Source organism: Aegilops tauschii, chromosome 7 (assembly GCF_002575655.3).
Source record: "Aegilops tauschii subsp. strangulata cultivar AL8/78 chromosome 7, Aet v6.0, whole genome shotgun sequence".
Lineage (NCBI taxonomy): Eukaryota > Viridiplantae > Streptophyta > Magnoliopsida > Poales > Poaceae > Aegilops > Aegilops tauschii.
Window position 1 is genome coordinate 392,214,461 of NC_053041.3, and position 13,245 is coordinate 392,227,705.

Here is a 13,245-nt window from a genome sequence, read left to right on the forward strand (position 1 = left end):
CTCTTATATTAGTTGACGGAGGGAGTATTAAAGAAAAATGCTTGTTGGGAAACAACCCAATATTTACCGCTGCTGTTTTTGTGTGTCCACATGATTAATCTAATGTAGCAATCATGTTTTGTATAATTTCTTTCAATAAACTGCCAAGTAAAGCCTTTAAGATGAGTTGGATAATTGTTGAATTGATGCTGTGAAGAAATAGAAACGTTTGAGTTTAGTGTTAGAATTGTTATTCTCTATTGGGACACAATTTTTTTACATTGTCATCATTTTTCAGAAATTTTGGAGTCACAGAAGTGTGATAAAAAATTAGATATTTACAGACTATTCTATTTTTGATAGATTAGCATAGTTTGCTTGTTTTGTTTCTATGGCTTATATTGGTCAATATAACTTGTAGAACTGATAGAGTATAGTAGGCTTTATGTGAGAAAAATAATGAATCTTTTCTTGACAATACCAAAATGAATGATTTGATCTTTATCATACTAACCTATGTCACGAGTTCCATAAGTTTTGTATGATTGAAGTTTCAAGTTTTGGGTGAGATATCGATGTGAGGAGAATAAGGAGTGGCAAGACCCTAAGCATGGGGATGCCCAAGGCACCCCAAGGTAATATTCAAGGAAGACTCAAGCATATAATCTTGGGGATGCCCCGTATGGCATCCCCTCTTTCATCTTCATTATTACTAGATGACCAGTTGCGCCCATGGCGCAAAGGCCAAGAGCAAGCCAAATATTGAAAGAGTGTGCATCAAAATATGTAGACACGGAAGGAAACATATGAAAATTAGTATGGATTGATGATAGTCATACGGACAGGATTATCATAATTTTTTTACATAAGATCCAAAATGATGCTAGATATAAAAGTCTCAATAGGTACTTATAGTAATACCAAGTTACGTAGCAAAGGACTACTGTGACCTCCTTAGATTGGATAGACAATCATGCAAAGGCCCTTGGACGTGCACTTGAAGGTGAAAGCATATGTACACCCTTTCTTCATGTTTGCCTTATGGAAGAAGCTGCTCCAGTTCATTGTGAGTGTAGCCCTGTTGTCGACGCCCTTGATAAAGAGGGCCATGACACTGGTGGTCCCGTCTCCTGTACTGATTGGTAGCTCATCATGATCAGCATCCATGTGCGGGAAGAGGCTTCTCTTAGAAAAGTGTTCGCTAAACTTTCGTGTAACTGTTAATTCAGTATCATGTAGTGAACAACATAAAACATAAAAACCATGGAGAAAATGGCATTCAAGGATAGGAATTTCGTCAAAGGAGAATCAAAATATATGACAGGGTAGCCGCCTAACTGTTTTATCAAACAACAGAAAAGATTATTTACCCCTAATACACAGTTCTTTCATGCTTTCTCATATATAGAGAATAACTATAAATTTTAGAATGTTATGTTATATCTATACATCAGATCACATAGACACATGGAGCTGCACAACAGCTACATCTTACATACAAAACTACTGGCACCAAAAGCATGGTCGATAAATCTATAAACTCTGCTGCTCTGCAGTTTTACAACGATAGAGATAGCAGTAACACCAAACCTAAGTAAACCACTCTGTACGTATCAGCCACATCCTGCTAAATTGCGTAGGTAACTTTGCTGCTTCATCCCCTTAACGATACACATACAACACTCTTTTGTTCAAAAAAACAAAAACAAAATGGCATAGATATCCTTCTCTGAAGCTCAAATATATCAGTGATATTAACGGAGAGCACATTCACCTACCAAAGGGTATATATTCACTTATATCAAATATCTGCATATGAACAAAATGAAAATACCAGCCTACTTTACCATCTACCTCTCGACAACGAAACAAAACATAATACATTATATAACTGAAAAATCATTCTTTTCAAAGGTCCAGAAGAGTTAAAGGAGGCAATGCAAGGGAAAACAATGAAGGATCAGATGATTACTGGATTGATACAGTATCCAAGTGTTAACATATATAGTGGAAGTTCAAGCATGAGCTCACTCTTCTTTTACCAAATAGAAAAGGTGTGACTTGTAGAATGAAGAATCGATGCAAGAAAGTAACGGCTGTGCAGAGTACCATTATTTCGATTCGCATGGTGAATTTCCATACAAAAGAAATCTTCAGCTTGATTGTATCTTTAGGACAAAACAACTCAACCAAATAGTATGCAATTAGCCGAGCTCGCATTTTCTGCACATGGAAATAACAAAACAGTGTCAATCAGGTTACCTTCTACAGAAATGATTGTCTATTAAAATCCAAACATAATCAAGAGAAAACAGGTCGCATATCCATCAAATTAAATTTCTTTCACAGAGTAGAAAAATGCCCTAAAATATGATCATGCTTTCTAGTACTCGCTGCCTGGAACTGACATGATCTAAATCAGAATTTTGGACAATTAGTATATAAATTATAAGGTATAGTAGATGAAGCTAGAATTGGGCAATAATCACACAATTTGTTTGTAAGAAATCCGAACAGAATATTTGAATCATAATCTCCGAACATAAACTTGGGAAAAACCAATGACATTAAAGCGAAGGCATTGGAATCAAATATGAACCAAGCAGTGAACATTTATTCAAGCTCAAGCTTACCGTATACCTTTTCACCCACTGTGATTAACATTCTTCCTACTAATCCTTCGTACACCCAGTGCCGCGCTCCTCATCTCCCGGTCTAACTGCCGCATCATTCACCATTGTACACCAAGTGGGGCCCTCCTCATCTCCTGCTCCTCTGCAGTTTCAACATTAGTAATAATTGAGAAACACCTACAAAGGTGGAATTGACATCAGCCATAAATCACAAATTCTAGGCAAAGAAAGAGAATTCCCATAAAGCAAGTATCAAAATATTGCTCCCTCCGAGATACTGCAAACAAAGAGCTATAGTTTTGAATATGATAACAGAACATCACTTCCGTTAAGCATAACAATGGAACAAAACACCATGTGTCTTACATTCAAGGATAAAAGGAGGCATCATATACACACGTGCTAGTATGCTAGATAGTACATTTTAAGTCTGGTAACATTGAAGTAACCTGGAAGCATATCTCAGCAAAAAGTTCCAAAGAAAGTGATTAGAGAATCTTCAAGCAGAACCTCTGAAAATAGGCAAGAATAAAAGAAATCTCACTGGGTAAGACATTACAACAAACAAGTACTGGCAACCGGCACACAACAGCCACCTCGACCCAGGCTTAATCTATCTCAGCAAAAGAAATTACACCTAAGGAAAAGAACTTGCAAGCATGTTCTTACTATGTGAGCACAGAGAACAGAAAAACTGGTTTATGATCCCACAATGCTACTAAATTCCTTGGCCCAGTTAAGGTGTTGTTCAACACCATCACCAAACCTGGAGTAAACTGCGCTTATCTCGGCAGTAGCGACACACCGGTGCCAGCTACGCAACAGCAGCGTGGCACACTCGAACAACCATTCAAAGCTCTTCAGGTTGTCTATCTCTCTGAAATTCCTCTCTTTTACCAGAAATTAGACACGGTCAAAAAGTCAAAGAAATAAAGCATTGTTGTCTTTCTTACGGCAAAAAATACACTGCTGGTAACAGGGCAAGGCACAAATATGCAAACCAGACATTTTGCGTGTTTAAATCATGAATCGGCACAATGCCATAACAAAACTTAGTGAGAGATCGTTCATATTAACAGCAAGTGCTCCTACTCTCCCGGTGAAGATATCCGCCCGATCCAAAATCATGGCGCCTCGAGTGCCAGGCAGGGAAGGTGGCGGTGCGAGAGCAGGGGAGGCGAGACGGCGCGGAGAGAGGAGAAGAAGGGCTCAAGGACGGAGAGCTCCTATGGAAAATTGAGAAATGTACACGATCAGTTTACTACATTGTAGTACACCTGTAAACATTGAAATCATGTCGGAAGATTATGACATAATATACAGACATTTATAAAATTGACAGTTGACACATGATGTTTCATAACCTAAGTTTTGCCAGCTGTAGGCTATTAGAGAAGTGATGCATCACTACTACTTATTAATCCTGATGAAAAGGCTAGAGTAAGGAATTGATATATAAGTATTAAATTCAAGCCAGCACAAAGTATGGTTCTATCCATCCTGTTTTGGCACATAATATTTAATATATAAGGAGTAATGCTAAAAAGAAATGCCCCAATTTTCCTAGATAAAAATTTGGTGCATCACTTATATTTTCAGTTTCAATTCATTCGGCCTATAGATTGAGTTATGCTTAATGTATGGAACTGAATTGTATGTACAATGCTTATTTGGATTTTTACAAAATTATATCTTATAGTGACATCAGTGCTACTACTCAAGGCTTTTGTTGTAAATGAGTTGTGGAGAACTGCAGATTCAAATGGTTGGAGAGCATCTTCTGCACCACACACCTATTGCCTCATCTTGTGTCATTCTGTGTGATGGCAAAATATAATTTGTAAATGCGATCTCTCTACTTGCAAACCCCACCAAAAGAATCTGAGAGCAATGTGTATTTGTGTGTCTGGTGCAATGGCGACTTGACCCAACAAGGCGACAACAGCTGGCGCTCACGTTTGTAACCTCAAAGGAAAAATGTGTGTGAGAGAGAGAGGGGGGGCTCACATGCGCACTTGGGACGGGCTATCCAGTCTCACCTAATTTTGCTGCCAGCTTCCATCAGTACGCCTCCTCCTTTGCATCAACCATTAGTCATCACTCATCTATTAGAACCTGGAAACGAAAAAGATTAAAAGATTGTGCCCATTAGGTAGTAAAACAACAACTACCTTAGCTAGTTCCATCATGCAGCAGGACTAACTATGATATGAATTTGAACCAAAGTTGAACAAGGCGCATACAGGACCTCAAAGGGAATCTGAGATGTCACCCAAACAGCCATTGCAAACTACAAAATTTAGTAAGCTCCTACACAGGAAATAACCTGGGAGTCCAGTGGCATCTATCTAGAGCTAGATGACTCCACGAAATCGCACGTACAGGAGGTTCCGCCTAGACACAAACGTACTGCTGCTAGTATAGGAACCAATCAAGCTGTACAAATAGATGGGATCATTGAGAACCGGGGAGGCAGGGAAGGGGAAGAAGAAGAGCATAGAAGAGATGGATTCCATCAACAGGGAGGGCCGCTGTGGGGGGAGAGGGGACGCGAGAGGAGGGAAGGCACGGGATGGATCTCACCGGCGCCGTCGAGGAGAGGAAAGAGAAGGGCGCGGGAGGGAGCTCACCTGCGCCACCGCCGACCGCCTCTGGACGCCGCCTCGGTGTGGTGGGTGGGGTTGTGGAGGGCTCACGCATGGGGGAGTGGAGAGGTGGAGCTGCTCCTGCCGCCGTGCGTGAAGAAGAGGTCGGAGCCCACCGCGGCTGCCTCCGCGCCCACGCGCCTCGAATCTGGCTGCTGCGCCACCGCCTGGTCCTCCTCCTCACGCATCTTCCCCCTCCCTCTCCTCGCTCTCCTCGCTCCCCGCGACCAGCGCGCTGGCGCCGACGGGGAGAGGAGAGGAGCCGACGGCCGTGGCCTCCTCCTCCTCACGCATCTGTCTCCTCCCTCTCCTCGCTCTCCACAAGCCGCGACCCGCCCACTCGCACCGATAGGGAGAGGAGAGGACCCGGCGGCGGCAATAGGGATGAGGGCAGGGGGAGGACACGCTGCTGCCCGCCCTGTCGCTTCTCCTTTTTCTCTGGTTGTGCTGCTGCCCGCTCTGGATGGCCTGCAACCCACGATCATTGCATCCCACCCCTCTTTTCCAGCATAACAAGCACACGCACGCACGCAACGACTGAAACAACGGGCCCGCGCTGTATATTGGCCCACACGTCATCAACTCTAAAACGAACCAACAGCCCACAGTCGACGCCTTGCGGGAGACGAGCGCTCCAGTCCACCCCTCTTTTTACCGCAGAGCACCTCTTTTTCTCACATGCATGCACGCATGCAACGCAGACTGCACGGCTGGCCCACGCAGATGCGTGGCCCATGTGTCATCCACTAAGCTGCAAAAACACGAGTGAGCTAGAACTGACGGTCAGATCTTTGATAGCCAGCCAAAAAGTACTAAAAACTTTACACCGATGCATATTGGGTGAACCAGATCGAAGGCAAAACACGATGGCCTCAGGTATGCGGGTAGCGTAGAAGGGTTTATATGTTCAATTAGTAACCTCACTTGGAACTATATTTTTATTCTTCACATAATATGTGTTTTGCTTGGAGCATCTTTTCGTTTAGTTTGATATTTGAATAAAGTACTTGTTTCTGAAATTTTGATTTGGAGATCCTCACATAGCTACTTAATTGTTTGACTACTCATTGATCTTCACTTATATCTTTTGGAGTAGTTTTTTCATTCACTCGTGTGCTTCACTTATATCCTAATAATAAATTGCTGAATGAATTGAATGTCATAAATATGAAATTATACATGTTCCATATGCTTAGTAGTAGTTTCACATTGGGTTTATAAAGTAAAATCTATTGAAATTTGACAATCATAATATTGGTCATACAAGCAATTCATGAATGATTAGTATATGGAAGAGAAACTTCACATACAGATATATTATCTTGGACATCTTTTATGACTGTGAATACCCATTAATTATTTTCAAACTTGATCAAATTAGTCGAAGTTGGACAAGGAAGACAACATAATGAGTTATGGTTGGGTATATTTTCATAGAAGTTATATTGTTATATATCCTCCAATATGTGGTGCTTGTTTATAATCTTTGCTAGCCAAAAATTTCTGTACTAAGCAGGAATACTGCTTGTGCGTCCAAAATCCTTGAGCCAAGTTTCTTCCATGAGTGTCGACCATACTACCTATATATGGTATACCCTGCCGTTCGAAGTAAATTTGCATGTGCCGTATCTAAAATCTTCAAATAAACATCTCTTTTTTGTGCTCGTACTGCTCATGGAGCGACGGGTGGTCAATATGTTCCATGCTAAGTGGGTTATTCTCATGACGAGAGTTTATTCACTTGTCTTGCATGAGAGAAGCTGGTTGTGAGAACCCGAAATTAACTTCCAGACCCTCTTGTGTATATTTGTCAACCCCAGGATCATTGTTGATAACACAACGAAATGGTATCATTGCACAATACATAAATGTATTACAAGTTTAACAAATATTGCCACAAGGCATACATAGAGAAAATGTCTCATGACATTTGTTACATTCAGAAAACAGCAGAAGTCAAAAGCCAGGTCGGGTCAATAAACACCGGATATTAACTTATCATGTACTGACGACTTATAGTCGAAAGCCGAGTCGGGATAATAAACACCGATGAATTGTGATAAGACAACTTTATAAGCCTCATCAAATAAACCTCAAAAGATCCGTCGAATAAAAACAAATGAAAAACGAGGCTTTTCATGGGCTGCCAGGCCGAAAATCGAGTGCTTTCACGGGCTGCATCGGCCACTGAGTTAAACCATTTTACAAACCTTATAAGATGGACCTCACATAACCAATCGTCGTTTTAACTTTGACAAGTTCAGGGTCTGCATGAGATTGACTTGTCAAACGTTCGGCGGGTCATTCCAGGAATACCTGGGCAGAGTGGCTTACTTAAAAAGGCAGGATAACCCGGGGTTTTAGGTGAATACACCTGGCTTCCAAGCCTGGCTTTTAAGCCTATCACAAGGGTTATAGCAACTCTTGTTCTTTAGAACAAGAGAGCCCCAAGCAATATTTCTGAGCTATGCTTAATGGGCACCTATGTTTGAGTTGTGCTTTTGCAACAGACTCTCTTTGGTCCCTTTAACCTGGGTAGCAAGCCCCCAAGTTTTTTTTGTTGCCTATAAGCCGGATCAAAGGGTAATCATAACTATAAAATAGAAGCCCCCAAGTGACCGAAAACTCGTTGTTTAAAGAGAAAAACGACAGAGGCCCTGCTTTAACAGGGATGCCGACTTTATTATATTGATCATAATATATACATTGTCAAAATATGTACATCAGAAGAGTCGGTGGCTCAGGTGTAGTAAGGCCGAAGATGAGCAATGTTCCAGGGCCGGTGGGTCTCCTCCTTCGACTTACGTGAGTCTTTGTGCTCTCGAACATCGATAAGGTAGTATGACCCATTTCAGATTCTTGCTGACCACAAAGGGTCCTTCCCAAGGTGGGGATAACTTGTGCATATCAGTCTAATCCTGGATGAGCCGGAGCACTAGATCGCCTTCTTGGAAAGTTCTAGTTTTAACCCGGCGCCTGTGGTAACGGCGCAGATCTTGCATGTAAATCGCCGAACGAGCCACTGCGATGTCACGCTCCTCATCTAACAGGTCAAGTGCTTCCTGACGTGATTTTTCATTGTCAGCTTCAACAGAAGCCGCCACACGAGGCGAGTCATGACGGATGTCACTAGGGAGAACCGCCTCTGCTCCGTAGACCATGAAGAACGGTGTATAACCCATGGACCTGTTGGGGGTGGTGTTAATGCTCCATAACACAGAAGGTAACTCCTCCACCCAACAACCCGGCGTCCTGTGTAAGGGAACCATAAGCCGGGGCTTGATGCCTCTTAAGATCTCTTGATTGGCTCTCTCAGCTTGACCATTGGATTGGGGGTGAGCTACTGATGATATATCAAGCCGTATATTCTCACGTTGACAAAATTCTTTCATAGCCCCCTTGGAGAGATTAGTGCCATTATCTGTTATAGTGCTGTGTGGAAAGCCAAAATGGAAGATCACCTTCTTCATGAATTGAACTTCCGTGGCTGCATCACACTTACTGACTGGCTCTGCCTCGACCCACTTAGTGAACTTATCAACCGCCACCAAGAGGTGGGTTTTCTTATCCTTGGACCTCTTAAAAGGCCCAACCATATCAAGCCCCCAAGTTGCAAACGACCAAGTGATTGGGATCATCCTCAGCTCCTGAGCCGGAACATGAGCTCGACGTGAAAACTTCTGACAACCGTCACATTTTCTGACCAAGTCTTCAGCATCAGCATGAGCCGTCAACCAATAGAAACCGTGACGAAAAGCCTTGGCTACCAGAGATTTACAGCCGGCATGATGACCACAATCTCCTTCGTGGATCTCACACAGAATCTCACAGCCTTCTTCAGGAGAGACGCAACGCTGAAACGGCCGTGTAACACTGCAACGGTGCAGCTCCCCATTGACAATTGTCATGGACTTAGAACGTCGGGTTATCTTCCTGGCCAAGGTCTCATCCTCAGGTAACTCACCCCGGGTCATGTAAGCCAAATAGGGAACCGTCTAATCAGGAATAGCATGAAGAGCCACCACCAATTGCTCTTCCGGGTCAGGAATAGCAAGGTCCTCCTCCGTAGGCAACTTGACCGAAGGGTTGAGTAGAACATCCAGGAACGTATTCGGTGGCACCGGCTTACGCTGAGAGCCTAGCCGACTTAAGTTATCAGCCGCCTCATTCTTCCTTCGATCGATATGTTCAACTTGGTAACCCTTGAAGTGACCTGCAATGGTATCGACCTCTCGATGATAAGCCGCCATAAGCGGATCCTTGGAATCTCATGTACCAGAAACCTGTTGGGCCACCAAATCTGAATCGCCAAAGCACCTCACCCGGCTTAAATTCATCTCCTTAGCCATCCGAAGACCATGGTGTAAGGCCTCATACTCAGCTGCATTGTTAGTACAAGGGAACATTAATCGGAGGACATAAGAAAATTTGTCACCACGTGGGGAAGTCAAGACAACGCCAGCCCCCGAGCCCTCCAGCTGTCTAGATCCATCAAAGTGAATAGTCCAATATGTGTTATCTGGCTTTTCCTCCGGTGCATACAACTCTGTCCAATCATTGATGAAATCCACAAGCGCTTGGGACTTGATAGCCGTACGAGGCACATATTTTAGCCCGTGAGGTCCAAGCTCAATAGCCCACTTAGCAAACCGGCCAGTTGCTTCCCTGTTTTGGATGATATCTCCCAAAGGAGCAGAGCTAACCACAGTGATGGGATGAGCCTGAAAAATTGCTTAAGTTTCCGGCTTGCCATGAAAACCCCATACACAAGCTTCTGCCAATGTGGGTATCTCTGCTTGGACTCAATAAACACCTCACTGATATAGTAAACCGACCGTTGAACCGGATATTCCTTGCCCGCCTCCTTCCTTTCCACTACGATGGCCACACTAACGGCCCGGCTATTAGCAGCCACATATAACAGCAGAGGCTCCTTATCAACAGGGGCAGCAAGCATGGGCGGCTCAGCCAATTGTTTCTTCAGATCCTCAAGCGCTTGGTTAGCAGCATCACTCCAAACAAAATGATCTGTCTTCTTCATCATTTGATAGAGGGGGATAGCCTTCTCACCCAGTTGGCTTATGAACCGGCTCAGAGCTACAATGCGACCCGCCAGGCGCTGAACATCATTAACACACGCCGGCTTAGCCAATGAGGTAATGGCCTTGATTTTCTCCGGGTTAGCCTCAATGCCTCTATTCGAAACCAAGAAACCCAAGAGCTTGCCTGCGGGCACACCAGACACATTTAGCCGGATTAAGCATCATCTTGTATACCCGGAGATTGTCAAACGTCTCCTTCAAATCATCAATCAGGGTCTCCTTCTTTCTTGACTTAACCACAATGTCATCGACATAAGCATGAACATTGCGCCCAATCTGATTGTGAAGGCAATTTTGCACACACCACCGATAAGTCGCCTGGGCACTCTTGAGCCCAAAAGGCATAGACACATAGCAGAAGGCTCCAAACGGAGTAATGAAAGTTGTCTTCTCCTGGTCCTTAACTGCCATCTTGGTCTGATGATAACCAGAATAAGCATCCAAAAAACTCAGACGCTCACAACCCGCCGTAGCATCAATGATTTGATCAATACGAGGGAGAGCAAACGGATCAGCCGGACAAGCTTTGTTCAAGTCCATGTAATCCACACACATCCGCCAAGTGCCATTCTTCTTGAGTACCAGCACCGGCTTAGCCAACCATTCAGGATGGAAAACTTCGACGATAAACCCGGCTGCCAAGAGCCGGGCCACTCCCTCTCCAATGGCCTTCCGCCTCTCCTCATTAAATCGGTGAAGAAATTGCTTGACCGGCTTAAACTTTGGATCAATATTAAGAGTGTGCTCAGCGAGTTCTCTTGGTACACCCAGCATGTCTAAAGGCTTCCATGCAAAGATGTCCCGGTTCTCATGGATGAACTCGATGAGCGCGCTTTCCTATTTCCAATCCAGATTGGCACTGATACTGAACTGCTTCGATGAATTGCCATGAACGAAATCAACCATCTTAGTGTCATCTGCTGACTTAAATTTGAGTGAAGGATCCTGTTCTGTGGTTGGTTTCTTTAAAGATGTCATGTCCGCCGGGTCGACATTATCCTTATAAAACTTCAACTCCTCAGTTGCACAAACAGACTCAGCATAAGCAGCGTCTCCTTCCTCACACGCCAAGGCCATCTTCCGGCTTCCATGCACTGTGATGGTTCCTTTGTAACCCGGCATCTTGAGCTGCAGATACACATAACAAGGCCATGCCATGAACTTGGCATAAGCCCGCCGTTCAAACAGAGCATGATATGGGTTGTGGATCTTGACCACTTCAAAGGTCAATGTCTCCAACCGGGAGTCATGATCATCTCCAAAGGCAACTTCCAGAGCTATCTTACCAACTGGGTAGGCCGACTTAACAGGTACCACTCCATGGAAAACAGTGTTTGACGGCTTAAGATTTTTATCGGTCAACCCCATGCGACGGAAAGTTTCATAATAAAGGATATTGATGCTGCTCCCTCCGTCCATGAGTACCTTGGTAAACTTATATCCTCCGACCTGAGGTGCAACCACCAAAGCCAAGTGACTCGGATTATCAACCGGGGCGGGTGATCTTCCCGACTCCACACAATGGGCTGCTCAGACCAGCGTAAGTAATGGGGAACCGCCGGCTCAACAGCATTGAATGCCCTCTTATGAAGCTTCTGGTCATGCTTACATAAGCTAGTGGTGAAGACGTGATACTGTCCGCTATTCAACTGCTTAGGGTTGTTCTGATCACTACAAAAAAAATACACTTCCGTGATGATACGTGTTTGGCATAGTAGGTCGCGTTTTTTGTCATGCATGTACATCCATGACAATTTTATGACAGAATCAAGATAGTCATACCTGTGCTGTCGTAGAAGTGTTCCATGACATTACCAAAATTATCATCACGGAAGTGTCCACTTCCATGACGATAAATCGCGCGTCACAGAAGTGCTTTCGTCAAGGGTGACCGACACGTGGCATCCACCGTAACGGAACGCCGTTAAGCTATCGGGTCTGGTTTTGGATCCGATAACCCGCTAACAGCCCCGACCAATGGGGATTTTCCACTTGTAAAATCATCATTGGCTGGAGGAAACACGTGTCGGCTCACCGTTGGGACAGATGTCATCCACTCATTGGACCGAAGGCGCCTATGATACGTCGACACGTGGCACGGCCGAACAGAGGCCCATTCCTGTGATAAGGCCGGTCCGTTTGACTTGGTCAAAAGGTGGCGGGCCGGCCCATGGAAAGCCTGTTAACAGCTTGTTCGCATATAGCCCATTTACAACCCGCTAACCCAGGGCCCGTTACGACCTATCCGAATTACGCCCAGTAGCGTCATCTGGGCCATCCAATATGATTCCAGCCCATTTGTCACGCCCAAAATGCGATACTATCCTAAAGAGACTCAAAGGTCCCACCAAGTATAGAACCACATATTGAGACGCTTTTGCAAAGTGGATATCATTACATTGACATTACATAATATATGGGGATACATACAAAAGGCACAAATGCCCCAGGAATACAACAACATCATACATAAGAGCAACATCCGACTACGGATGAAACACAATCAGAAGCTCAAACGACATCCACCCTGCTAGCCCAGGCTGCCGGCCTGGAACCTATCCCCTGATCGAAGAAGAAGCAGAAGAAGAACTCCAAAACAAGCAAGCATCTCTCTCGCGTCATGATCATCGCAAAAACCTGTACCTGCAGCTGTTGTTGTAGTAATCTGTGAGCCACGAGGACTCAGCAATCCCGTTACCATGGGTATCAAGACTAGCAAAGCTTAAAGGGGTAAGGAAGGGGTAAAGTGGCGAGGTTGCAGCAGCGGCTACATAGTATGGTGGCTAACATACGCAAATAAGAGCGAGAAGAGGAGAAACGGAACGGTCGTGAAACTAGCAATGATCAAGAAGTGATCCTGAACTCCTACTTACGTCAAACATAACC

At 44.2% G+C, this 13,245-nt stretch overlaps 1 long non-coding RNA gene across 1 annotated transcript; it reads right to left on the bottom strand.

The window, feature by feature from the left end:
* Window positions 1–784: 784 nt before the first annotated feature.
* LOC141026611 (uncharacterized) lies at window positions 785–5,742 on the bottom strand. The gene is made up of 4 exons (XR_012188988.1): window positions 5,243–5,742; window positions 4,652–4,727; window positions 2,620–3,838; window positions 785–2,202 (listed from the first exon to the last, which is right to left on the bottom strand). It is a non-coding gene; the product is annotated as an uncharacterized lncRNA (long non-coding RNA).
* Between the last annotated feature and the right edge of the window lie 7,503 nt (window positions 5,743–13,245).